At 41.3% G+C, this 27,449-nt stretch overlaps 1 protein-coding gene across 8 annotated transcripts in view; it reads right to left on the bottom strand.

The window, feature by feature from the left end:
* The window catches only part of FAT3 (FAT atypical cadherin 3), a 425,303-nt gene that overhangs the window by 300,836 nt on the left and 97,018 nt on the right, over positions 1-27,449 (bottom strand). The gene's annotated exons all lie outside the window — the stretch shown is intronic.

The raw sequence follows: 27,449 nt of genomic DNA, 5'->3' as shown, positions 1-27,449 counted from the left end.
TCTTCAAGGATTATATCAGCAGGTCCCCATAGGAATATATGGGATAATCTCCTCTCTTGAAAGACTGCACCGGGACAGCAGAAGTCACGCAGTGGTCTAACCCAGAGCCTAGGAACCACACACAGGGCTATGGCAGTGACAAATGGGGTTACAAGCCATCCAGAATTCAATCTCATTTGATATTTAGGTTATTATTGAAGTAACATGAGGCCACAACAGAAGATAAGTCAGAAACCATGGATGAAACTCTGAAGCACAAGATCCAGTATCCCTTCCAAAACTGTTAGCATCAATAACGATAAATGTCCACAGCCTTAATAAAAAACTCTTTTAAAATACAGGATACCTTCAAATATCTTCCTGCAAGTTATCAAGCTGATATCAGATGGCAACGTTATGCACTCAGGGCTATAAATGAAAAAGTCTGTTTCCACAAACAACGCCATAAGCCATTACACATTGCTTCAAACTTCTTTTTGGAAAATGCTGCCAGAAGTAATCCAGAAACACAAGACCAGCACACAGCATGCGAGGAGGAAATCTCCTCCATAAATCCAGGCACCTCCCTCAAACTTCTAAAGCAGAGAGCTGTGGCATTTGGGGGGTTCTTTATTTCATTTTATTTTTTGAGGGAACATAAGAGGAAAAGAAATTTGAAATTGCTAAAACTGCTATAAATACCAGATGGAGGAAATAAGGCAAGCTGTAAAAGATGTAGGGTAGAGACAGAAAGCAGGAAAAACTCCGGCATAAACGATTCCCTGATTCTCCATCCGCTCTGACTGTCCAACACCACAGAAATACAGGAACCCAGGAAACTCACAGTGTGAAAAATAATGAAAATAGAGAGTAGTTGATTTTCAGTATAATGTAAATGCCACAAATGATACTCTCTAACTTCTGAATAAACAAGTTCAGATCCAAGGAAAATTAGAAGGGAAGAGTTAAAGCTCTCTGCTATTTATTCTCATATAATTTATACAAACAATTTACAGAACATATCCAAGCCGTTCTACAAGCTTTGCTTTTAAATCCACCTTCCTTTCAAATTAAAAGGAAATATACACTTCGACTTCAAATGTATTTAAATTAGGGTCTCAGCCTGAAATCTGCTATGGAAAGAAATGCAAGACTTTATCTTGAAATCTGCTGGAATAAAAACTCCTCTTTTCCAGCTCACAAAATTCAGATACGGATACGATTCTGGGGGAAAGAGGAGAGAGAAGATTCCCCTTCTGTACTGCAAGGAGACAAAATCATGAAACAACTCTTTTTTCCAGCAAAAATATTGAAGTTCCTGCAAGAAAGTAAAATTACCCGTATGTTATCATCAAATTCCTCTATACTGAATTTACAAGTTTTTTCTATAACATCAGATATGTAAAACTGTCGCCATGTTTTGCCAAGACAAACAACAAAACAAAGAGCCCATAATGCACCTAAAATCATGGCAAGAAGAAAATACAGTGAAGAAGCGAAGTCCTTTGAAATCAGATGGCAGCAGAAGCAGGAGCACAACAGGAAAGTCCACTCGAACCTACACATGGATCCGGTGGGACAAACAGTTGACGACCCTTGACTTGATAACTCAGGGCTGTTCAAAAGATGCGTGCCATCCCTAGATCTCACCCCACATGTCCAAAATGTTGTGAATTTTCTGGATGATATACCTGTTACTCCCATTATCTGGCCAGCATGTCAGCTCCGTTGGATGCACTGCTCATCCTGCCCCTACCCCAGGGCCCAGCTGGGCTCCCCTCCACGGACACACTGCATTTTACCTTTCCTAACAAAAGAGGCAAATGTTAAGCAATAAAATCGGTGTCATTTTCTGTAGTCCTGGAAGTCACTGTTTATTTGATTTAAGGGTACAAATTCTCTCCAACCACCCTTAGATGTTTAAAAGTTTGGTGTCTAGTCCATTCTGGTCTGATAGACTCGCTGTGCAGGCAGTGGAGAGAGACAGCCACTTCCAGAAGGCAAACCACCACAGCGCTTCAGAAAGGCCGGTTACAGAGGAGGCTCAAGTGACTACATCAGACACAACATGCAATTTCTAGAAAACTGATGTCAGGTAAACACGTGCTACACCATCTGGCAAAACACAATGCCAGCAAGTGTATCAAATAGATAATCCAGAGTAGGATGCAAATAAACGTCATCTTGATGCACCCTTGCTCCCACAGACAGGCAGAGCTTTTGTCCCTCCTAACCCATGAGGCTAAGACTAAGCTTTTACTTAATGCAGAGATGTTAATACCAGGCATCAGAAGCTTGAGAGAGAAAACCAAGTATGCTCACACTTATCCTCAAACCACTGTGAAGAAGCTTCTAATAAACAGGACAACTATTTCAAGTAACTTCTAATAAGAAATAATCCTCTCCTGATTAACGTATGCTGATTAACAATGAAAACTCTCATTACAGGCATAACAAGTCACCTTTTCAGTTAAACATTATCTTTACAACCATGTCTGCTTTCCCTTTGTGATCATTACATTTCACAGCGATCATTAAATGTAGTTTATTTCTATGCATAACTTAGGGAAACAGCCAATTTGAGAAACTGGAAGTCCTCACACTTGGCAGTCCTCTCTTATCATAAACTAAGTGTAAACATGTAATTTTATAAACACATTTTATTAGCTTGGCTAAAATAGTTGGGCTGTAGTACCGATACTAGAATTGCTAGAAATTAATTTCAGAACTCTCTTCATTTGTTTGAAACTTTGCCTCATTACTAAAGATTTTTTCACTAAACCTTCTATACCACATGCCTGCCTTCCACTCAACCTTCTCCTATAGTTCATCTGAAATTAATAACATCTTCAGGAACTGCATTGGTGAAAAATATTTTTAAATGTTTAAAAAAAATAATAGTATTTTCTATGACAGGCCATAGCTTTTCCATGACTCACACTGGGAAGGGGTCAGAAGCAGCAGGCAGGTACAGAAGTAACCAAAATTGCTGGACAGCTTGACCCAGGCTGCTGCTGCCCGGGCTGGAGCCCCCTGCAGAAGGCAGGATCAGGGAGGGTGTCCCATGCTCACAAAGTGAGCAGAATGTGCTCAGAAACCAAAAGGCAGTTGTGAGGAGCTGCCAGGCAAGAAGAAAATGCTGTGAGGGGTAAGAGCAGGCTTGAGTCAGCCTTCCCACCCATGCAGGAGCATTTCAGGACCTGCCAAAGGGATATGCCAATTGGATCCTGGTAGTTAAAGCAGGAGTTGGTGTGGCTGCTGCCAGCTGAGAGCCTGTGGTGCTGGATCAGCGTGGAGGTACCATGCTGAGCATCCATGACAGACTGTCCTCTAAAATAAACAGGGGGTAGATGAAGCTCTGTTTCAACTGGAAGACAGCTACAGTCATAGCTTTGGTATTCACGGTGGATCTACAGTGGGCAAATCAAAGCTTTGCTTCAATAAAGCTTTCAGCATGGTTTTCCATAGTCTTTATAGCCTACTTTAGGGGATCTGGACTGGATGGATGGACAAGGTGAAGTAACTGGCTGAACTGCTGGGCTCAAATAATAGAGGTTTATAGTTCAGAGTGTCCCTGGATCATCAGACATCCATGGGTTCCATCAAGACCAGGGATCCTAAATGATCTGGACTGAGACCATTGCTGTTCAACCACAACCTGGATGGTTGCATACAAAACACTCTCAACAACTTCATAAATGACACCAGTTTAAAATGGATACTGTGGAGAGCAAGGCTACTCTTCAGAGGCACTGCAGTAAGATGGCAAAACAGATGACATGAAAGTAATTGACAAGAACCACCCGAAACATCAATGAAGACCAATGTCAAATCCTGCACTGGGATTCACTATTCATCTGCATGAGCTGAGGCCCAGTGCGAGCAGCTCCGGAGAAGTCATCATGGTGGTCCTGGTGGGCAACAAACTGAGCATGAGCCAGCGGTCTGTCCATGCAGTGACAATGGCTAATCACATGCTGGGCTGCACCACCACAGGGGTAGCCAGCAGGTCAAGGGAAGTGAGGCCATTCTGAATGTGAGGTCCAGCTTTAGACTCCCCAGTGCCAGGAGCTAACAACAAACTGGTGTCTATCCAGTAAGACTGTCAGGGGAGCCAAGCATACAACAGATGAGGAGAAGCTAAGGGAACTGGGTTTGTTTAGATTGGAAAGGAAAGGTTAATGCTGGCAGAGGGCAATCTCATTGCGGTCTTCCTCACCTAAAGAGAGGCTATACAGAAGACAAAGCAGAGTCAACAGTCACTAGTCGCAGAAAAGAATCCCCTGTTAGACATTAAGTGAAAAGTCACAGCCATAGTGTGGTTAAGCACTGGAACAGGCTGCCCAGAGGCATTTTCTCAGTCAATTTGGACAAGACCTGGAGCAACTTGACCCAACACTGAGGTTAGAACAGGCTGGAGTAAAAAGATGGGTTAGAGGACCTCCCAATGTAAAAGTCTGCTATTTTCTGATGTGCTTTGAAATACACATTGCTGTAATTTCTGAAAAATCAGCCCTTTACAGTATCTCTGTATTTTCTATCTTCATTTATTTGGGCCTCTGCTCCCCATCTGCAGTGTGTTAATAACATTTATATCAAGGATGGAGTCCAAGTCTAGATACAGATTCCTAAATGTAGGTGCCTCCATGTGAGCCAAACACCTGCGCTCCCCTCATGCTCAACGAATATCTAAAAAATCAGTTCCCTCCACACGGGCATCTAGCGCCATTTAAGGCTCCCCAGCATATTATCTGAGACATTCTCAAGGGACTGACAGATATGACAGGAATTATGCATGGACCAATACTCCTCTGCAGCTCTAGCAGGAGACCAGGTAGGCAACGCTGGAGCATATGACATGACCCCACTAGCCCTTCAGCTGACCAAATGAAGGTTCATACTCAGAAACCCCCGACATCAAACCCACATGTCTACACTTGCATGTCTCAATCTGGGGCTGAATCCTAACCATAATTTCCAGTCAGTTAGGGTCATGATGAAAAGAAAGCAACACACAGTGAGGAGTGAAAAGCATCAAAGGAACCCCAGTTAAGTATCATGGAATTTATCCTGTCAGAGAAGATGCTCAAGAATGTTAAAAAATAGTGAACTGGGCCACAATAAATGCACAGCAAGAGAAAAGCAAAGCAATGAACAGTCTCCAAGAAACTGTGCTTTGAATAATAAAGATCATGCGAAAACACTACTCCTGCTAATAATGATTGTATAATTACAGAGTGCCTGATAATGCAAACAGAGTGGACAGACTAGATTCGCACAGGCACTTCTCTAACTTGCAAGTTTTATGCCTTTGCAACCTTAATCATACTCTTTTAACGCACTTTGAGTGTGCAATATTCCAAGCACACTCATGAGTATATGAAGGCTAACGGGTGAAGTTTTCAAAGACACTCAGTGTTGGATTAACATTTCTCTCCCTGAAGACCAGGGTAATTTCTTTATGCTTCTGACATCTTCCTCCCCCTTCTCCCCTCCCCAGCTTGAGATTTATAATGTAATTTTATACAGCCTTACTTTTTCTTCTTGAAATCATTCCTGCAGCTTTATGAATTACATCCGTAACATCATGTTCTGAATACCTATTTTAAGGAGTTTCCTTTGTCCTAATAGTTCACACAGAAAATCAGCTGAAGCTGGCAACACTCCAATAAAATCCACATTCAGTTACTCCATTAAGGGAAAAAGTGAATACTTTTGCATATGCACTACCCTATAATATTAACTAGCACATAGCTGTGAAATACTGTCATTATTTTACAGCACTGATCTAATTTTCCACTGAATGCCTGAAAATGAAGGGTTTCTTCAGAGTACAAAATACAAGGACCTGAACTTAAAGACGATAATTTGTCAGCACTTAAGTCCTTTTTAAAAATTATTTTATTTCCTATCATATTAAATAACACCAACTGACAACAGCTGTACATGCTGAAAGAATCCAGATGCATTTCCTGACTGTAAAGAATCACAGAGATATAATGTGGCAAGAGACTGGTATTGTGCCCATTAGATCACTAAGCAGCAGTGCTTATAAACAGAATATTTAACTAGACTCTACAAAGATATTCAAATGTAGCTGCCAGAATGTACTTTGAAATTTTCCATCTAATACAAAACTGCAAGAGATGAGAAATTATCTCGCTTTAAAGGAAGAAGTTCAAGGTGAATGTTACCTGATTAACTCACTTTGTTATTAATTAAATTCAGTAAAAATCCCAAATATGGCATGCCATTCTTTATTAGCATTTCTACAGAAATAAGAACCATGCTTATCATCCAGCCAACAAAATTTAGTCAGAATTAATGAAATATCAAAGAATAACACAGCAGAGGAAAGAGTTCAAAATGTGACACTGAAGGGAGAAAAAGCAGGATCTCCTAGAGAGATTTATAAAGAACCTGAGGAAAAGTATTACTATGCAATTTGCATACATTTATTTACACATATATAAAATTTATATATATATACTATCCTATTACAACTATAAAAATGGTAATTTCTTTAAAAGTGCTTAAGATACCTTAAAGAAGAAAATGTTCATCTAAGAGCGAGAGGATCTCAGAAACATGATTCCTTACTCTCCTCCCAGTCTCAGCTGGACTTGTTTTTTTCATTCAGTTGTGCGATTCTTACCTCTTACTGTATGGTACAAAGACTCATTTACCTGTAATACGAATTTGCCAAGAAATGGCCTGGACACTATTTGTCTGTGAGCTCACTCCAGTTCCAGACTTCAGGTTAGCCACCTACCACACCGGTGCAGCAGAGAAGACAGGTTTGCGTTGGCACGGCAGCTGGGCAGCACTGCCCTCTTCATCGTGGATGTTAACACTGAAGTGCTCAGATTAGCCCAGGGAACTTGGCATTTCTGTGGCTCTGCCAGACTTTTGGGTTATAAGCACAGAACTACAGCCTTCATCATTATCTTCTTTCAACAACACAGAAATGAACGTTAGAATTATTCTATATAAATCTATACTTCCATGTAAATGGAAAATTAAATTAGTTGAAAATAGTTGTATTTTTAAGCTCAAAAGACTTACTCTCCAAGAAGCTATGTTCCCAGTAGAAGGAGCTTTCCATGGTACAACCTTCCAGCATTAGGACAAAGAAGGATCTCTCCAGGTATTTGGGGGAAAGAAGTTATACAAAAAGACGCACAACTGCACAAGAATTAATGCCCGCTTAATATAAAAGCATTACCAAACCTGGGACTTAACAGAAAGCTATAACAGGTATTAACTGATGTCATCGGTACACAAGGAAGAATCCATTTGAGACCCGAATGTCATGAAAATCAGCATAATGACACACTTTCTCATTTGGGTGATTATTTTCATTAAATTAGGAGTTCAAAGACTTACTACAGTTTCATAATTTGATTACCTTTTATCTCACAGTGAACACTTCCTTCCAGCTAAATCCAGAGAGCAACAGTGAGAGTTACATATGTATTTGCAAACTTTGAGTCATATGAAGGACATTAAAAGCTGAAATATACCATTTTTCAAGTTCACAAACTAGCGGTCAACCAGAAGTTACCAAAAAGCTACCAAACTATATCGCATTACTGGAATATAAGAAAGAGGTAGCTCAGACAGGGAGGAGAATGGTACCCTCAGAGGACCAAGGAGACCATCAGGAGAAACACTAAGAAACCATCCCCCCTCAAGGAACGAGACAGCCTCCAAAAAAAGAAAACCTTCAAAAATGTGAGATTTGATTAAAAAACTAAACACGACCCAACCTAAACAGTTATGAAAAGTGTTCCCAGTAAATTTATCCAGGAGAAAAACCTGTCACTCCCATGCAGCATGAAACAGATCGTTTTCGGGAGACAGAGAACTGCATTCCCTCATAGTGCAAATAATTTGGGAGACACCTTGGTATTTGCTTAGGGAATGAGTAATTAGGTATGAAGGCGGGGGGTGGGGTGGGGGTGGGGGGTGGGAAGAGAGGGTCCTCTAAAGTGCTAAAAATATAATTATTTTTAAAAATGCATGAACTGCAGCTAGAACCATGGTCTCAGGGAGAGCCCAGGGACACGTCAGGATTCAGCTTCAGCTCTCTGAACTAGTGGCGCGTGAAAGGGCTTATTTGTCACCGTGCCAGACACTTGGACATCACTGAAGTAATGACGAGGCTGAGGAAAGGGGGGGCAGAGTGGCAAAAAGGAAATCCCTCTTAATCAGTCCAGCATGCTCTATGGGAAAGAGAGGCAGGTATCGGGGCACAAAGTCACCCCACGGCAGACGCTGAGAAGGCAGAAGGGGAAGGCCTCCCACAATGGGGAGGGCAGGAGCATTCTGCACATTGACTGAGCATCCAAAAATATTTATAAGAAAAAGTACCGTGGGTTTCTACCCCCTGCCCAAACACTGTCACACCTCCCTGTACTAATAAAAATCTTTAAGGCTGAATATCCCTGCATTTGAGATACTATACAATGAGGGCCCACGGTTATTATGCAATGGGCCAGGAAGAGCATAAAATGACCTGCAAGGTCAAGGTAATTCTGATCACTGATTTCTATGATTTCATCAAGTATTCAAAAAAGTCACTGATTTAGAACTGAATTATTTCTATTAAAAAAAAAATATACCATTCAGCAGGCTTCTGTACACCCACGCATGCACTTATCCAATGTGCTAGTCATGTACCACTACCAAAACAGAACAAAAATATATTTTAACAAATCTTGCACAAAGTCAAAACATAATTCCTTTACAGACATGTTAGTCCACAAATCTGCTCTTTCACTCAGCTTAGGTTGCCAGAATCTCTTATGGACATCTATTACACGGATCTGCCAAAACCATAATTCACTTTTTGACATTAAGCAATAAATACACAATACTGACACACATTTGTCCTTTTCAAAATTCAGCTGAAATCTATTTCTTTAGATAAGAGCATGACCTGTCCAAGTCACCTTCCAAAATTCAGAAAATCTCTCTCCACTGAGGCATGCACTCCAATCTTCATGTCCTGGCTCCTACTTGAAAAGGGAGCTATGTACATCCAAGCATTTGACATTAAAATAAGAATTTATGACTGCTTTGTATGCCGTTGGCATGTGGAAGTGCCATTCATAAAGCAGACACTCATGGCAGGGGCTCACTCACTATACAGGCAGAACTGGAGGACACCAAGAGCTGTAATTAAAATTTACACAAGGAAAATACCACACAAGCTGCTCCTGAGCCCAGAAAAGTACTTCATTTTAACATATTTAAACTTGCACAGTTTCTGTGAGCCTGGAGGGTGGTGGGTTAAACTAATGGTGAACTTTGCACTTTGTAAACAGTTACACTCAAATCGAGTCCTTAAATTTACTTGTAAGAAGGTAGAGTAACGTTGAGACAAAAATTCACATATAAGGAAACAGCTGGCTCTGTACTGCTTAAAAACATTAAGAATTGCCTTTTCAGGGCTAGTGTAGCTAGAAAGGGGTCTGTACCGTACAACACTTCCAAAGCCCCATGGATACCAGCCCTGCTGATTAGTGCTTCAATTTCGTACTCAAATGGAGGTCACTGCAGTAGGTGTTTTTCAAAGGAAATGATTAGGATTGGGAAGGATGTAGGGAGGATTTGCAAGAGATGAAAACAAATGACACTGGCCTTGTAATAAAAATTCTGAGTGCAGCAGGGAGGGGAAGATGTATCATCATTAGCTCATTTACCGGTTGTGAACTAGCGAGGGCTCATATCCATGAATCTTTCCACACTGCATGCACATTTTTAAGAAGTCAGTGAGCTCTAGCACGCACCCGTAAGATCAGACCCAATGATCATACGAGTAATATGCACCCAGAGAGAAAAATAACCGTTGAAGTTTTCTAGCTGGTGTACTTCTGAAGTCTGCGGCACTTCAAACGGAGCAAGAGCCATGGTGCACACCTGCGAAAAATGAGCCATGGTCTGTTGGGGAACTCTTCCAGTGGAAGAGGTAGAGCATGTGGCAGCTACTGCTGGGCAAAATTAGGACTAAGCTCAGTGAAGCGCTTAGCCCTAGAAAGTTCAAATACAGCTTCTGACCCAGAAACACATAAAATTACACATGTAGGAAAGCATAAGGACATTGGCATTCTTGTAGCTCTTGGCCTTGCTACCCATAGAGAAACAAGGTTGGATTTTCAAACCTACCCCAAAAAAAGATTCAGGAAATCTAACTTACAGTGACACTTGTGCTCCTTCATTACATGGGCTACTCTGAAGAACAGCAGCAGCACAATAAGGCTGAAGTTAATAGAAGAAAGAGGCGACTCTGGGTCCATGCAAGGCAAGACCCTTTCAGAGGGGGTTACCACTTCATCTGCCACCCCTGGAAAGAAAAGCTTGCAGTCATTAGAAGACAGAAAGAGATCATTGCAGGAGACAATGCAAAGGTCTGGCAGCAATTCAACACAAAGATTTATTCGTCTTGTTTTGTGAGTACAGTCAGAAGACATCACAGTGCTGACCCCTTGTCCACAAGGAGTAAAGACTTAAGGATCATGTAAAGGAAAGAGAAGAAACAAAACAGCAGTTGTGAAAGGAGGAAGAGATGACATGTGAAAGAGAAATCGTCCTCAGGGAGGCCGTTGTCTTGTTAGGTGATGTAAATTAAAACACTGGCATTTACATCAAGAAAAAGCTGGCTGCTAACTTCTTCTTCCACGCTCAGTCACTTCTCTTCCTTAGGTAGGAATGAGATTGTGCTGGTGAAAAGCAGACAGACCCGGAGGGATGGGCCAGTCTTGTGACTGGTTCACTAGATCTGAACCCTGTCAACAGGTGTTTGGATTTACAGAGGAATTTAAAAGCCTAAACCATACGAACGGAGGCTCCTCAGTATTCAGTGGTTACAAGCTGACTGTGAGCACATCTTTCTTCTTGGTAGCATCTTCCCTCTTGCGTAGCTCCCCATCTACACAACCACAGATGGAGACTGAAACATTGCTTTCATAAAGGGCTGAGTTCATTAAAGCTAATCCCATTCCAAAACACTCAGACAGATACCTAAATCCCACTGGCTTCATTGGGTTAAACACATTTAGCTGAAGTGGGCCCCCATACTGGTGGCAAGGACAATACATCAACCCATGACTAGATAGGAGAGGGCACACCAGTGTATGTATTTGTTTCCTAGAGAAAGCTTTGGAAGGGAGTAAGAGACAGAATTAAAAAATGGGAGAAAGCTTTCTAGTTAATTGAAGATTAAGAAGCAGAAATAGAAAGTGCAGCACAGCTGAAGGTATGATAGGTTCACAGCAGAAGGCAGGAGATTACTTAACAGTCTTACACAATTAAATTAATTCTTTTTAATCTTTTTATACACATTGTAAACAAGATCTCTCTATCCCATGAAAATTACCTTTTAAAGGCTGGGTAAATACATTAACTAATCCTAAAATCCCAGAAATCCCAGTTTAATTTTTTCTTTTTTTGAGAAAACAAAAGTCAAGAAGGGAAGAGCTCTGTAAATGGTTTTGACCTTCAGAGAGCCTGGCACTCTCTTTATTCCAAAAATGAAACACCGCTTCAAGCAGCTAAGAGGGGAGGGGGGCGGAAATAAAGGTCATTTAAATGGAAATGGCTACACCTTATTTGCAGTAACCAAGAGGATGCACACTAAACATTCACAGTATTACACAAACCACCCAGAACAGATAACTGGTACCAGCACCCAGCTGAAGATATAACTCTCACTTCTCTTTTTTGGAAAACAATTTTTAAAATGTCTTAAACCATCCAGCAAGACACAGCAGCAGAAGAAATTTTGATGAGGGCTCTGAGTTTACTATAGACAATTACTTAATTGCTACTACCACTTCATGTGCCCATTGGCAAATATTGTTAATTCCTGTTGATATTAGCATGTACTTTATATATATGTCCCAGGTGTAATAGCAACACTCTGCACAGGCAGAGGTGCAGACCCAGTGGGTGCTTTTTTTTTTGACATTATGGATGGACCAAGGCCATCCTCAAGGTCCATCATTGCCACTGCCTGAGCCCTCAGGGCTGTGGATACTCAGCATGACCCAACCTCATGCTGCCAGCAAGGGACCCTGCACTTTCCCAACCACCATCACTACCACAACACAATTCTCTGAACTGTCTCATTTCATTTTCATGGACTTTTTTTTCAGAGCAGAATATCCCAATGAATCATACAAATACACTACACTATTTCTTACACTGGAATTTTGATTACAGCCTAAACAGTTCCCAATTCCACCCTAACATCAAGGTTGTAACCCATCACACTCAGCAATATGGATATTTCAATCAACAACAAAATAGAAAGAGTTTCTTCATAAGAACAGATATTGCTATTCAATAATAGCAGTAATATCTATTGCTTACTGCCCAGTTTCCATGCAAGAGAGAAACCATATCTAAATAAATAACTAGAGAAGGAAATAACGATGCCTTCCTCGGTGAAGAGCTCTGAAGGAAAATCACAGGAAGTTTACAGAATGCAGATACTGCTGCTGCTGAGAAACATGGTCTGGAGGATTTTGAGTTGAAGCTTCAGAACAATAAAACTCAAATTCAGCAGCTGCTGCCATCATATAACAACTGGCAAGACAGTTCTTTTATATATATATATATTTCTTTTTCATCTGTGATACTGTACATTTCGCTGCCATGACAACTAAACATTTTCTGCCTATCTGTATGGTGACAGAATAGATATATGCGTCTGTTCATGAATCTTGTTTTTAAGAAGACAGATAATGTTTTCCCAACTTTTGTATGTTTTTAAAGCTCTCTTCAGAATGAAGCAGAATATTGCAGCTTCTTTAAATAGTGGTCCATAAATCACACCACACAGGCAGTATGTTTCCCAGGAGACACTCTTAACATCGCCCATCGCCACCACAAATGAAAAAGTCAAAACGGAGGCTGGTGACAAGGACCAAGGAACATTACCTTCAGAGCATGTTCCCTCCCCCGTGTTGCCTTTGCTGATCACCATTAGCAATATCACTACCTAGAGACCCACTTCCTTACTGGCTGATCAGAAACACAAAACCATTTTCAAAAAAGAAAAAAAGGACAACAGGAATGATTATGGACAGAGAAAGGCATTTTATTGCTATGAAGTTTAATAATTCTTTAAAGTCTTTGTAATATCTTCCATCCCAAGGCTTCCACATCTTTAGAACACATAAATAAATAATAAAATTAACTTCAGTGTCATCAAGCAACTCAACCAAGGCTACAGTGTCATTAACATTTGTGTTCACCTAGTCCTTAGGCACTTCCACTGAATAAAAATTCCTTTTCTGCGCTAGCAAGCCCTCGCCTTACAGCCAGGCCAGGCTGTGACACTGGCACATGAGATTAATCCCAACCACAATAAGCAATAGATTCCTGGTATCTTTAGGAAGATTTTCAGCCCTGTGCTTTAGCTCCAGATTAGTGGAGAATTAAAAAAAAAAAAAAGGAATGGTTCTGGTGTTACAGCGCTGCAGTGTGGAGACAATAGGGGGTTTGATGGGGAACAGATTGAAATTTAGGTTGTACTGGAAAGGAAGACACTTCTACACATTGATGTAAAAAACCCGCAACAAAATCAAACCAAAAAAATCCAACAAAAACATAGAAGGGCAAGCATCACATGAAAGAAAGGAGAGGCCTGCAGCTCTGCTTGCAGGGTAGAAGTCAATACAGTTATTGAAACAGAGTGGAAAACTGGGAGGAGTAACGAGACAGTGAAGCATCCTTCCCTAAAAGAACTACTACCATCTTTTACACCACATAACACAGCAAACATTTCAGTAAGGCAGTGAAGCCATGCCAGACATGTTCCTTCAGCATATTTTCAAGCCAAAATATCACATGTTGCAGGCGGCATTAATCTGCTTCCCCAGCTTCTGCGTGCTGCCTTGGACTGCCTGGTCCCAAGCCCAAAAATGGGAATTAGCTGCTCAGATTAATTCCTGTCACCTCTCTGGTGAGCCTCCTACAGGATTTACAACAAGGACACCATGGCAGGGCTCCTCACTGACATGGAAATAAATTACTCTAAGCAGACAGCTTAACCAGTAGCTGTTGAAACTATTTATTAAGGTAAATGAAGAGAGAAGCATCATGTGAACTCCTGGTGTCCCTTGCCCACAGCCTTCCCACCTTGCATGCATCAAACTATGGATGGATGCAGAAGCTGCATGTTTCTGGCATGCTTTGCTGTCTGCTGTCCCACAGCCAGGCATGCCATCAGCCATGCAGGGCTGGAAGTCCTCCTGCTATCCAGGGGGCAATCTGGTCTGAAACTTCTGGTTCCAGTTAGTAGCAGAGCCCTATCTCACCCCTTACCCTTGATAAATTATTTACAGTATCATAGAATATATTACCTGGCTAGGGAACACCCAAGCAGCTTTTTCCCACAGCACCTGAGAGGCAGGAGTACAACTCCTCCAAAACCTCCTGAGTCCACCAAAATGGTCTCCCATTATTTTTACAAGGAATGTTCTACCAAAGGGAAAGTCCAACAGCCCTTTCCACCTCCTGCCATGACCTCCACAACTGGCAAGAATGACTAAAAGAATTCTGTAGTTGTGTTTTTAACCTCCCTAAAATGATGCACCACAGAACTACCTGCAGCATGAAGCTATGGCCAGACCAAACAGAAACATGGTGATTATCGCAGGCAGGGAGAAACTAAGGATTTGTCACACTTGATCCTGAAATTTATTTTGTATTTTATTTCCACACAACACTGCAGTAAGCGAGGTTTCAAAGCATCACTCACTCCTGGAAGGCTGAAAGGAACAATTAGGCAACCTGAGCACATGGCCATTGGGTATGTCTAGTGCAGTCAATGTAACATTTCTATAGTTGATTATTTGGAATAAATGTACTAGCTTAAATAGGTCACTGCAATGTTACAGTTCTCCTCAGAGATCAGACTGGGAAAGAAGTGATTCCTGAAGGGGCTTCTCCTTTAACACCCTCCAGCTCCAAACAAGTGACTGCATTACACACAACCAATGCGATGCATTTTAATATGTTTCCATCAAAATCACTCATAGCATTTTAAAGCCATTAATAATGTGAGAAACCGGCACAAAAACTCCTTTGACGATGTGATGATCATTAGACATTGTACAGACAGGTAAAGTGAGGCATGGAAAGGTTAGTCATACTGCCAGAGGGATTTTGTCTCTCTCTGCAGCATGTAGTAAGCAGCTTTATCCATCTGATAGTTGCTCTGACTTGTGATTTCAGCTCGACATTCAGGGACCCACACCATAAACACCACGTTACAAGTAAACATCCTGATCGACTAACACTGAAACCCCACGTTACCATACATCCTGCTCGCTCCATCACAGCTGCCTCTTCCACACCAAAGCCAGGACAAAGCAGTAGCTCTTGCCATGTTATTTCCAAGCCATTCCTCCATCCTGCTAAATCACTTCTGGTTTATGAGGACAACTGTCCATCAAGCAAACTCTCCAAAACAGGAAATTACAGATTGGCTGTATGGACAAGTTGTAAATGTCTATATATGGCCCAGTATGACTTTTAATGGCATGACTTATACCACTGCAGCTCTGTGAACGGATGCTCTCACACTCATAGGGTCACAAACGTCAAAAGGGCAACCCAAACTTTAGCTTTGCACCTGATCTCCCTTTCCTACCTCCACCAAAATGCCTAGTGTTTGGAGGGCCAATGAATCCAGTCAGGGAACTGATCCCCTCCCTCCTTTTTTCAAAGAAAAGAGGAGTTCTTCTCTCCTTGCTTTTTTGAACTGGATCGCCAAGTGGCTACATGACAAACCAGAGCCACTGCAGGGAGGTGGTAGGAAACAGCAGTCAGGACCAGGAATGGGCTGCCTCTGTAGTGATCAGAAGAGGTATATGCCAGGTTTAAAGGGAGCTGGGAACTGCAACCTTGTGTTACTGTAAAGATGGGTTTCTTTACAAGTAATACAAGTTAATACAGCAAAAGCTGTTTGATATTTTTTTTCTGTACAGATCAGCCCTTCAGGAAGCCCGTTTGGTATCTCCTGGATCCAGATAACTAGGGAAAGGAGATCACAGCCCCTTGGTCAGAAGCTTCCATCCCCTCCAGGGACTTTCCAGGAGAGTCCAAACCCTCTTGTCAAAATGGACTGGATTACAATTGACAGTGTAAAGCAGCCCAGTTATCCTCCCTGTGACCACACACTTTTCTGACCACGTTCAATGTCTAGACAGAGCATCCAACTGGTATCAGAGGAGTTTTAATTTGTGGGTACAGAGAAAGAGAAACAGATTTTCTGAGAATTAGCTGGATTTTATCTTTGCCAGTGACAGATTAATTTTCATTATGAAAGATTAAGCAATTAAAGGAAATCCCCATGAAAGAGCTGAAACATATGCAGAAAGTTTTAAACACTGGTATGTTTACACAAAGACAACACAAAGCCTTCTGCGCTTCTAAGAATACAGGAGTACAGCACTTCACACTGCAGCAAGGGCTACAGCCAGAGACCTCCACCAGCAGAATGGGGTTTTCCCACTTCCAGCATCAACAAATTCAATCTTTATCGTTCAGATAATTCAGATATAATTTAGCTATTACCTTTCACCTTTAGAGGGACGCAGCAATGGGTTTTGACAATAAATTGATGTGGGGCCAAATTTTAGTGTCAGCAGTCCTAAATTCATTAGGTCACGTTTATTAAACAGATTTTGCCATTTACCCTGCAGGCAGCACAGCTAAATGCCAGTCCTGTTCCTGCCTCATAAACAGTCCCCATCTCCTCTCCAAATGTCACCGTAGGCACAATCTTCCTTTTTGATTATTTTGCCTTTCTCCAGGACACCTTGCACCTCAGAAGCAGCTTGCTGCCCACACTGAACTACCTGTTCTTCAAAGGAAGGTATCTTGTTAAAGGTAGACCCACACCGCGATGCAAAGGAAACACACACTTGCAAAAAGCACCTCATGTCATTAGCAAAGGGCTGGTGTAACTGCTCGTCGTGGAGATGAAGACGCATCATTAATTTGCTCTGCATGTAGGTACTAAAGGCACAGAACACATTTCCCCACCTCTGGTACTGTGGGAATAAAAAAATCACACATTAGAAGTTTGAGAGGCTTCCAATGGAAGCCATATCAGTAGCCCACGTGGGCCGAATCTGCTGTATTCAGTCAGGATTTCCTTAAAAAGGACGAGAGGAGTGTCTCTGAAGAATGGTGCTGGAAAAGGTTAAAGCAAGGGACGCTGCTCCATCCCTAGGAAGGACTCTGCAGCTGCTCAAAGCACCCAGTGCCACTCAGAAGCATTAGCCCCAAAGTCCCACTGAAGTTTCACTTCGATCCCCCTCCAGCTGCTGGCAGCCCCAAAAGCTGCTGCAGGCAGCCGAGGGACTCTGGCCATCCCCGGGCTGCTTCACAGCGCTGGTGCTCGTGACTATCCAGTGCTCTTTCCCCCACAGCAAACTGAATATTATCATCCCAGAGGAAGCTGCATTAATCACTGATGACGTCTTGGACTGTGATCTGCCATCTAAGAGTTACTGCTTAATGATAATTAAAGCAAAGTAAAAAAAAAAACCAACTAATACAGCCAGCAGAAGTAGCATAGCACAAACCAGTTCATCCTCACAGACCATCTCAAGGAGAAACAATAAAATCCAGTCTTCTTAAAACCAGCTCCAAGACCCTTTATAGTGTAAGAAGGGTGGTCTCGCATGGGAAGACATACTGCGAGTTGGAAAAATCTGTCCCATTTGCCACTGTATGCTATGGCTAACACAGCTTCATCACAGAGATGCTGAACACATCAAGTTCCCACTGTTCTAAATGAATTCCTACACTGTCATTCCCCTGTCGTCCGTCCCCACCCCCCCAAAGAAAAAGAATCAAACTATTAACTTATCTACACCTCTCACACCCTTTCAGTAAAATGGGAAACTACATAAACGTTGTACATCAAAGAGCTTCCTTCATTAAAATGTGAAAAATAATTTGTGTACTTTAGATGAAAGGTGTTCTGGGGCTGTGAAGTATTCTGGCAAATTTAATTAAATCCCATAGTTATTCTCTCATAAAAATAAACCTTTTGGGGGAAAAAAAGTTATTAAAAATTTAACTGATTCACAGTTAGGGTTTGGGTTTTTTTTTTTCCTTTTCGCAAAATCTTTACCTTATAAACTGAACCAATGGTGAGAAGCAAAACTATTATTAATGACCTATGCATAGAGTTACATTTCCAGAACATGAATTCTCAGTAAAACTTTCAAATGAGGAAGAAAAATCCCCAAACAATTATGCATATATTCATTATGTGTTGAAATGATCTAAAATCAGAAATTATTTTGCTATGCAAATTTTAGTAAAACTGAAAAAACAAAGGCTTCAGTTGTGAAAGATGGGCAGATCTAGCCAGCACATCGTGGAAGCAGAGATCTATTGAAACCACATACGATCCAATTAGTCTCAGGCCAATGTAAATACTTCTTCATAATTAGTCCTGACAATAAATTAAAGCAGGGAAGTTTAATTTCATTCCTTAGAGTCTCTAGGATGATTTTTATCAGTGCTAATGGCCACGAGCTCAGGTTTATAACAAAACCTGATAATCACTGGCAAAAAGCAGCCACCTAGCTGGAGCCAGCCCCACATCTCAGCATCTCCTTAGCCCTAGAGCTGCATACCTCTCCAGTCCATCCCCTCGGAGAACTGCCACTCATACATGTACAGTGAACACATTCTGCTCAACTCCAAGTTGAAAATATCGAAGTAACAGAAAAGCATTTCCTAAGAGAAGGAGCCTCAAGCTGCCTGCCCCTCAAGACAGAGGTTGTAGTAACCAGACTGTCACCAGTGGGGGACAGCTGCAAAGCTGGGACGTAGCTGGCTACAAAGATATTTTTTGGTTAGTATCTGCAAGACACAGTGCAGACATCACAGAACAAAAAATCAACATGTGCTTCTAAATGGAGGGGCAGGTAAACTCTACAGCACGTCCTGATGTCCCCAATCATTTAGATGGGGGATGTGCTGGAGGGTACCTCAGCTCTCTGCAGATCCATGCTCTTCATTTTCTTTCTCGTCCCGCCGATGCAGAAAGCACCAAGGAAACCAAGCACAGTCCTACATCTTTCCACATTTCCCACTGCAGCAACACTTGCCCAAGCAGAGGGCAGGTATCAGCAGCAGGACTCACCTGACCACCTCTCACCACCTGGGGTAGGACTCACCCCACCTTAGCTGAGCACCATGTTCACATCCAACCTATGTGCGACATTTAATCAGGGGAACTAAGCCATATGAGTTGAACACTTCCCTATGCTGCATGTCCAACTTTATCCCCATGTCACCTAGCTGCAATGCCAGGGAAGGTGGTCCAGACCCCAGTGAGAGACCAGGCTTCCCACCCCTTGTCCCTGCCCCGTGCTCTGCAAAACCTTGCAGGCACAGAGCCTACAGAGCTGTCCTCAGAATGTCTCCAGAAAAAGAGAAAGATGTGACAAACTGCTAACCACAGCTCCACAGATCTGCTGCTTTTGGGCTAGCCACAGACAAAATGATCAATGCCAGCAGACAACTTAACTTTGTGAAACACAAAAATGTATTAGTGCGAACACCTAACGCAAACCAACTGCCGTGAAAACTCCCTTCCTACACGCACTCCATTTGGCTTTCTCTTCACTTATTTTATTGGCAACATTTCAATGCTAATAAGACACCATAAGTGTATAAAATGTAATAAAGATGTTTACATTAAACAGCAGACTACAGCTTAAAAGAATCTGTTCCGTGAGCTATAGAAGCTCATCTTCAAACTTCTATTTTCAGGTAAACACGTACGTGTGAATAGAAAGACATGTGACTGTGGAAGGATTTTTAAATTTTATTTTTACCTTGCTGGCAAAGACCTAACAAGTTCCAAGGCCTGAACACTGAAATCAGCTGAACTGCCTTAAAATATGACATAATTTTTTAGCAATGAGAGCAATGAAAGATTGGAAGAGCTTTCCAAGCAAGTGCCTGATCTGCTATTACTTGTAGTCCTTGAACTGCAAACAGCTTTGTAAGAAGTACCCTTCAATCCAGCTTCTAAGGTAAATCCTGGAGGTTGCCTGTGTACTGAAGCAGGGGAAGAGAGACGTTACCACGTCTCTGCTCTAAACCAGTCCCACAAAATCCTGATTAACTCCGTCCAGTTCTACTGCTCCCTAAAAAGGCACACAACCTGATGCAAGGGTCAGACGGCAGGATGTGTCCGAAATTTTATTGGCCACTGGAGATTCCTCTCTCTTGGACTTGTTTCAGGAAAAGATTAGGCAGTACACCGAAGTGGCTCCACATGATCTTAAGACACTGTTGAAACATCCTCCTCTGTACGTCCCAGGAAAACAACTGCTCGTGTTGCCCTCCACATGCTCATGAGCTTACAGTTTTGCATTAACAACATCACTTCTCAATACCCCTGAGCCTCCATTGGTGCCTTGGAAGAGCTAAAATGGATTTTTCTCCAGCTTCCTTTGAACTACCATTAATTGTTCACATGGGAAGGCAGATCATGTTCTGAAATGATGCCAGGATAAAAAGCTGGTGCTCAGATGCTCAGCCTGAACATCAGACAGTAGTAGTCAATTTTTCTTTAGTATCATCTAACCGACTACCTTGTAGCTTGGTCCCATCGCTGGCGCTTCCAGCATAAGCTTTCTGCAGGAGCACCTGGGTATAATTTAATGGACGATGATGCACAGGGTAATGTAGGGGTCACTTCTGGGCTTACATGCTAAGGAGAGAATAATAGAACACACAATAATACAAAATACTCTTGGAAAGAAATCTCAAGGGTGAAGAAGGTGACAGGAGGAAATAGAAACTGCACCTTTCTTCATTAATAAATAAATTACTCGGAGATAAGAGACAAAATGTCCTATCATCAGGAGCATCCTGAATAATCCAGGAGATTCTTTAAACATTTTCTGAAGAAGGGAAAGCACGCAAATTACATCTAGCTATAAAATTGTAGATAGTGAGGTCTTTTATGGTGTATAAAGCCAAGAGAGCTAAACAGCTTGAATGGAACGATTCTGCACAACTGGCCTCACTTAGAAAACTTTGAAAGTTTGTCAGAATGATAATAAGGGCCTTTTAAAGTAAATATTTTCATAAGCTGATACATTGTTTTAGGGTTCATGTTATTAAATAAAAAGTTAAACAAATTCATTCCAGTGAAACCAAGGCAAGCCTTGTTCCTTTATTAATTTACATCTGCAAATGACAGGGAAATCATAAACGTACAGACAGAGAATCTGTAAAAAAAATAAATAAACTGTTTTTCCAGCACGACTAATTTTAAAGAAAAAGAAAAATGTTAACAATTACATTCCTAAAATTGGAAACCATAAATGAAGGAAATCTTGCACTATTAAAAGGTGCCAGAGATAACTCCCAGAACAATGATAACGCAGCACTACAGACTCAGAAATAGCTGCTCCCAGGAATGCTTTATTCATGCCTGACACAGATACAGGATGACAGACCAGATTTGGTTCAGGACTGTGCTCTGTGATCTGACTGGCATGCTCCTTCCCAGGAAAGCCACTGCAGCCAGGCTGAGGACTGACAATCTCCAGTCCCAAATGGCTGCTGCGAGTTCCCCCCCCCACACCCCCCTGCCATGAGCATGCCCCTTTCCTGAGCCACCTCCCAGCAACATCCACTGGCACTTCTCTCATTGCATGGCCTGAAGTTCCTTCGAAAACTGGTTCTAGAAGCCTGGGATAATTAAGTGGCTCTGAAATACTGGCTCTGGGCAATGAAATTTGCCTACACTCACCAAGAAAATGAAGAACATCTGTTACACCAATGCCTCAAAACTACAGTGAATTCAATTCTACCAGTGAGTCTGCCCAGATTTACCCACTAGTTCCTACATGCTTTCATAAAATTAAACAAGCCAGGGGGAAAAAAAATAGTGTATCACAAACTATTTTCATTTCTACTTGATTTTGTTTCAAGAAAATGCTAGTAATGATCCCACATAAATATTTATCGGACCACTCAGATTGTAATAAATGAATGTATCCTTCAACTTGCATACACAATAACCAAAGAGTATTTTAGATGATGGTGACAAGATGCAAGGAGTTTGAAGCAATAAATTTATTCCTTTCTGTCAAACAGATATAACAGTGCAGGCAGGTCTGGTTTATTGTAAACTATATCATCTGATGTTTCTAGTTTCCATTATTAGACATTTGAAGCCATGATTAGGGTTTTCCAAAACTGACTGGCTTCTTTCTAGATTCTAACCACAGTTTGTCAGGAATTTCTATCATTTCGATACCTTATCAGTACCAAATATACCTTACATATTTCAATATATATATATATATATCAAATATATCTTATACTTTCGATACCTTATCTGTATCTGTTTCGGTACCTTAAAAGATATCGAAAACAGAAGATCAGGCTGCTGTCCTTGGCACCATAAATAAATCGATGGAGTCTGTAATAATTTGAACTCCACCTCCATTTAATAGTATCTTCAAGATTTCAGCACTGTGAAAGACAGGCTTGGCTTATTAATTTGAATTTCAGGGCTGAAAGCTCCTAAAGATAACAAGTTAATAGGGTCATCTCCAGCTTGCGTTCTTATCAGAGGGCCTCTGTGGGGGTGGAAATTAGTGCCAGCTAATGCCTAAATTTAAAGTCCCTAGGAAAATCATGGGACTCAGACTCCTGAATAACCTCAGAAAATGAGGTTAGTAAGTTTTGAAAGTGTTGCTTAAGTCCATGCTTATGGGCTTTGCAAGAACATTAAAGATCCCCTAAGCATTTCATTAATACCACTATTTTATCTCCATGTTCAGTTTCAATGGGACTTAAGAAGATGCTTCAATCCTTTCCTAAGAAGCAGCAAAAGATTTATTGCTTCATTTTTCCCACCTATGCAGTAGAGTTAGTCATTCCTTGCATCCTGGGGCACTGCTACACCAACTCCAATCAAACCTACACAAGTCTCTGCAGCAGAAGATGCTGAGTGTGTCTAGCCTCCCTGCTCCCCTAGAACTCATTTTGTTCATCTGCTATTACTAATACATCCACGGGTAGTGTAGGGGTAAATATAGAAACTCTTTGAATGCCAGGCGGTTACATCAACTGTGCACAGAGTAGAAACACATGCCAGACTAAAAAGTGGAGCTTGAGTCAAAAATGCTGTTTAGCTGAACCACAAATCATTAAAAAAATGAGAAAGAAGACTTCAGCATTTAGGCTAGGACTGATCTCATCTAACTCAACCTTTCAAGAAGTCAGGAAGTCTCGCTAGTTTCCAAGTCCACACTGCAGCCAGAAAAGAGGTACTGCTAGATGGTATTGAGTCACCCAAGGCAGGTGGTATCATAAGCCCATATACATTTGCTGGACTTGTCACCAGCTCCTGAGGCAGCAAAAATACACCACTTTGCTGTGGTATCAGCACTATGAGGGTGTGCATACCACAGCTGAGAAAATCCAGGTTTTTAAGAAGACAGTAGAGGACCTCTGACAGAGATAATTTCCAGAATAGTAGTTAACACCTATCAGAGCTATCACAGTGATGAAAACTCAGAGCACAATGTCATCCCACAAAAATATTGAGCAGATCTCGGCTCATTTGGGGTTACAACAACCTGGAAATATAGAGGGGGGTTTATAAAATTCTTTTCTAAGGAACTGCAATTAGCAGACTGGAGAGGAGCATAGAGGAACACACCAAGCAGGAAGCAGTACTAGAGATGAAGAAATGGCTCAAGCTTCTCCATAGCCCCTGAGCTGCAAAAGGGGAAGGTTACCAGTCATTTCCACAAGTAAGATCAAAGCATCAGATCTTGATGATTTCCTATAAATAGAAAAGAGGTGGAAACCTGTGTCCAGCACTGTATTCTCACAAAATGAAAATTCATAAAATATTAGTTGCATAACTCTACGCCCCTGTACTCTTAAACCCCTTTTTTCTACTTTTTATTTCTAGAAGTGCATTTATGTGCGGGTTTTATATTGAGAGATAATTCCCTGAAATTAGGCTAAAAACATCAGTCTGGCAGAGCTGAGCCATCACAAATTACCTAGAATGTAAAGTTGACAACATATATTCTTGTTTACAGTTGTTTTACAGTTAACAGGGATGGGCTACCTCTGACCAAAGCAAGGTGTTTAGTGTAGACTCTGCCTTGTGAGCTAGTCGTTCAAGGACCTCTGCATATTTTTAGAACATGATTTATCCAGCTTTTTTAATGAATAAATTAATCATGTTTCTCAATTGCCCATTTCTCTCTGTTGACTATGAGGAAAGCTTGCAGTGACTAGTTCTGACTGTTAGATGACTTATTTCATTACATAGATTACATTTCTGGAGTCCAAAAAAATGCGAGGCACACAAAAAAAAAAGTGGTTCTTAACAGGAGACAGAAGGAAAAAGAGAATTCATAAATGACAGGATCACATTACATGTCCCTCAGTGCAGGGATCTGAAATGGCAAGCTTGTTATACTAACAGTCAATAAATAGGCCAATGAAGATAGAGAATCAATGAATCTGAACCACACACCTTGGCTGGTGACAAACTCCATCTCCACTGAGGCAGGAATTGACAAACAAGAATTCTCTACTTAAAAAAAACCATTCCTTTAATTTTTTTTTTACCTCTAGAAAAGCCTTTAACCAGTGCTTTTACCTATGAATAGTGAGTTGTAAACCCATGAGAAATTCAGTCTGCTGGCTAAGGTACTAATAGGAAACGAGGAATGGGGTTGGAGAAGGTCAGGAACTGCTGCCTTCTGCTTCAGGAGAGTTTTTATTGATTTACAAATTTGTACTGGCTCTGATTCCTGGACGAGGAAGGTAAATCCACAAACAAATCTGGAAGTGATTCAAAAGGCTGTGGGACCAAATACATGTAAAATTTCACTTCATCAAATACTTCTATTGCTGGCAAAACACCCAATGTGCTTCTGGTTACTGCCACATATGAACTGGAGTATTTATCAGTGAATGCTGTAACACAGCAACAATCCTCAAAACCAATTCTCTACGACTCAAGGCAAAGAGCAGCACTGTGGGAAGGAAATCCCAGGTTCACCCCCATGGCCCATCTCTTACCAAACTGCAACACCACCAAGATTTCTATGTACACCCCACGCAGAGAGAGATCCATATTGGCCAATATGGAGGAGACTCCCAAGTTTACTGACCACGAACCACTTGCAGACCTGGATACAGAACAGCCTGTCGCGGGACCCACCAAAAGCCAGGTCAAGCTCAGTGGAGTTAGATGCACCCGTATACATCTATAGAGGAACAAGAACAAAGTCACCATGCTGAGCAGCATGGTGCGCTGTGGATCCACCCTGCAGGCCAGCTCCTCCTCAGGTACCTCTGCACTGTTTCCCCTCCTCAGTATCAACATGCCTTGGGGAGCACAGGCTCCTCTCACTCAGTACACAGGGTGACACCACTAAGATGGAACATTGCAGAAGAATAAAAATAACGCACTCAAGCTGAATCTTGCTGAAAGCACAGACTTGCTTGGAGTACAGCCTGCTCACATATCAGGATGAATTTGGCCTAGTTTATATCCTAATGATTATAATGGATACTTCAGTCTTCTTTTCATTAAGGCAGCAGCCAAAAATATTGATTTGTTGCACTTCGTGCTCCTGCTTACCTTCACAAATTTCAGGAGAGACGGTGCATAAGCCAATAGAGTTGGTCAGTTTAAAAGTGACAAATTAACTGCACTGAAAGTAAATAAACAGCTATCTCTTTGTAAATTAATTCAATATGTGACTTGAGCCCTTTTCTACAGCTAGAAAGCTGATTCATCATTCAGCAGTGTTTAAGTTGCCACGAGTTCAATAGCAGAGTATTAATGTTGTGTCCTGTTTGACACAGCAGGTCAAATTCTGCACTCAGGTTACAACAACGAAACTTGGAGTAACTCCTGAACGCTCAAGCCCTGCTCTCCACATGGCCTTGGCTGCAGCTGTGCACCCAAGTGTTCTCAGAGCTGGTTTCGAGAAGGCTTAAGTTGTATGGAACAGCTGAGTAAAACAGATAGATGAAGAATCCGAAAGTCTTTTGATCTGTGTGGATTAGCAAGTGTCTTCTGGAATGGTTTAGTGAAACAGCACAGGTTGGTTCATTTTTGTGAAAATACTCATGAAAGAGAGAAAGGCAGGCAAATATTTGCAACTTTTAAAGACAGGGGGGTTGTGGGTCACCCCCACCCAAACTAGATTTCAATTCTGGAAAGAAACTACGATTGTTTGACGTGGAATATTGAGTACAATTCCCACTCAAGTCAAAACACGATTTGTGCTTTACTGAACAGGGCCCTAACTATTGCACCTACTAGTCTAGGCACAGGGTAAAAACCCTGGTTAATTTCTTAATGAGCGACATGCTCTAACTTACTCTCCCTACCAATTCCTTTCAGTTCAATAAATGTTGAATCCTGAGATTTCCAGAACAATACTCCAGCATTTGGACCAATCCCCCATTGCTTTATAAAGAACCTGTTCATTTGAAGTTGATGCTACTCAATAAGCAGGTAGGCCAAAACTTTCAAATGCAGGAGCTTAAAATTAAAATTAATGTTCAACTGCTTAAGGAATGTTGCCCGGGTGCCTTCAGCTGTTACCAGCACTGTAGGGCATGTCGGTTCTTAACGTTTCTGGAAATTAGCATAGGTGCCCTCTTGACTCCTGACACTCAAGTCTGATGTTTCTGGACACAAGGTTTTGACTGTATCATCTGTGCACAGCTGCAGCAGAGAGACTATAGCACAAATAGAATAAAAATATTTTTCACTGCTTATGCTCAGATGCAATTCACAGCATTTGTAATGTCGTCTGTTTTTCATAATGTTCAGTTTAGAAAGCTGACATTTGATTAAACAGTTTGAATTTGCCAAAACATACATTTTAATCTTATGTTTTAATACCATGTTCTCAATTAAAAGCTTTAGAAAAAGACACACAAAGTCTGCTTAAACCACAGCAAATCCACAGAATCCACAGACCTAACATATTTAATATGATTTCTGAAACTATTGACTAATATTTTCTAATTTTCTCAGTACTTCCAGTACCACAGCTGCACCATTACTTCCAACAGCTATCAGACATTTAAACAGCCAGTTTGTTAGGTGTTTTACTAGATAGTCTTTTATACTTGGTATTTTCCACATTTTCCAAAAGGGTGGTGTGGTAGTGAAGCTCAACGTTTTAAACATGTTCACTCTATTAATAATGTTTTCTAACATCGATGTTCGTGATACTACCGCCACAAAGGAAAGCTAGCACAGTTGCTTTACAGTTAAGCATCTTTCCCTGTATTTCTACCTTTACACAAGCATGCCAGCACTGATGAACACCATGCTACAAGAAAGCGTATTATACAGAACAGCATGTCATTCCAGACTGCTAACTCCCATGAAAAATGACTCC

This window comes from Falco rusticolus, chromosome 2 (genome assembly GCF_015220075.1).
Source record: "Falco rusticolus isolate bFalRus1 chromosome 2, bFalRus1.pri, whole genome shotgun sequence".
Classification (NCBI taxonomy): Eukaryota; Metazoa; Chordata; class Aves; order Falconiformes; family Falconidae; genus Falco; species Falco rusticolus.
This window is presented reverse-complemented; position numbering and strand designations above follow the sequence as displayed.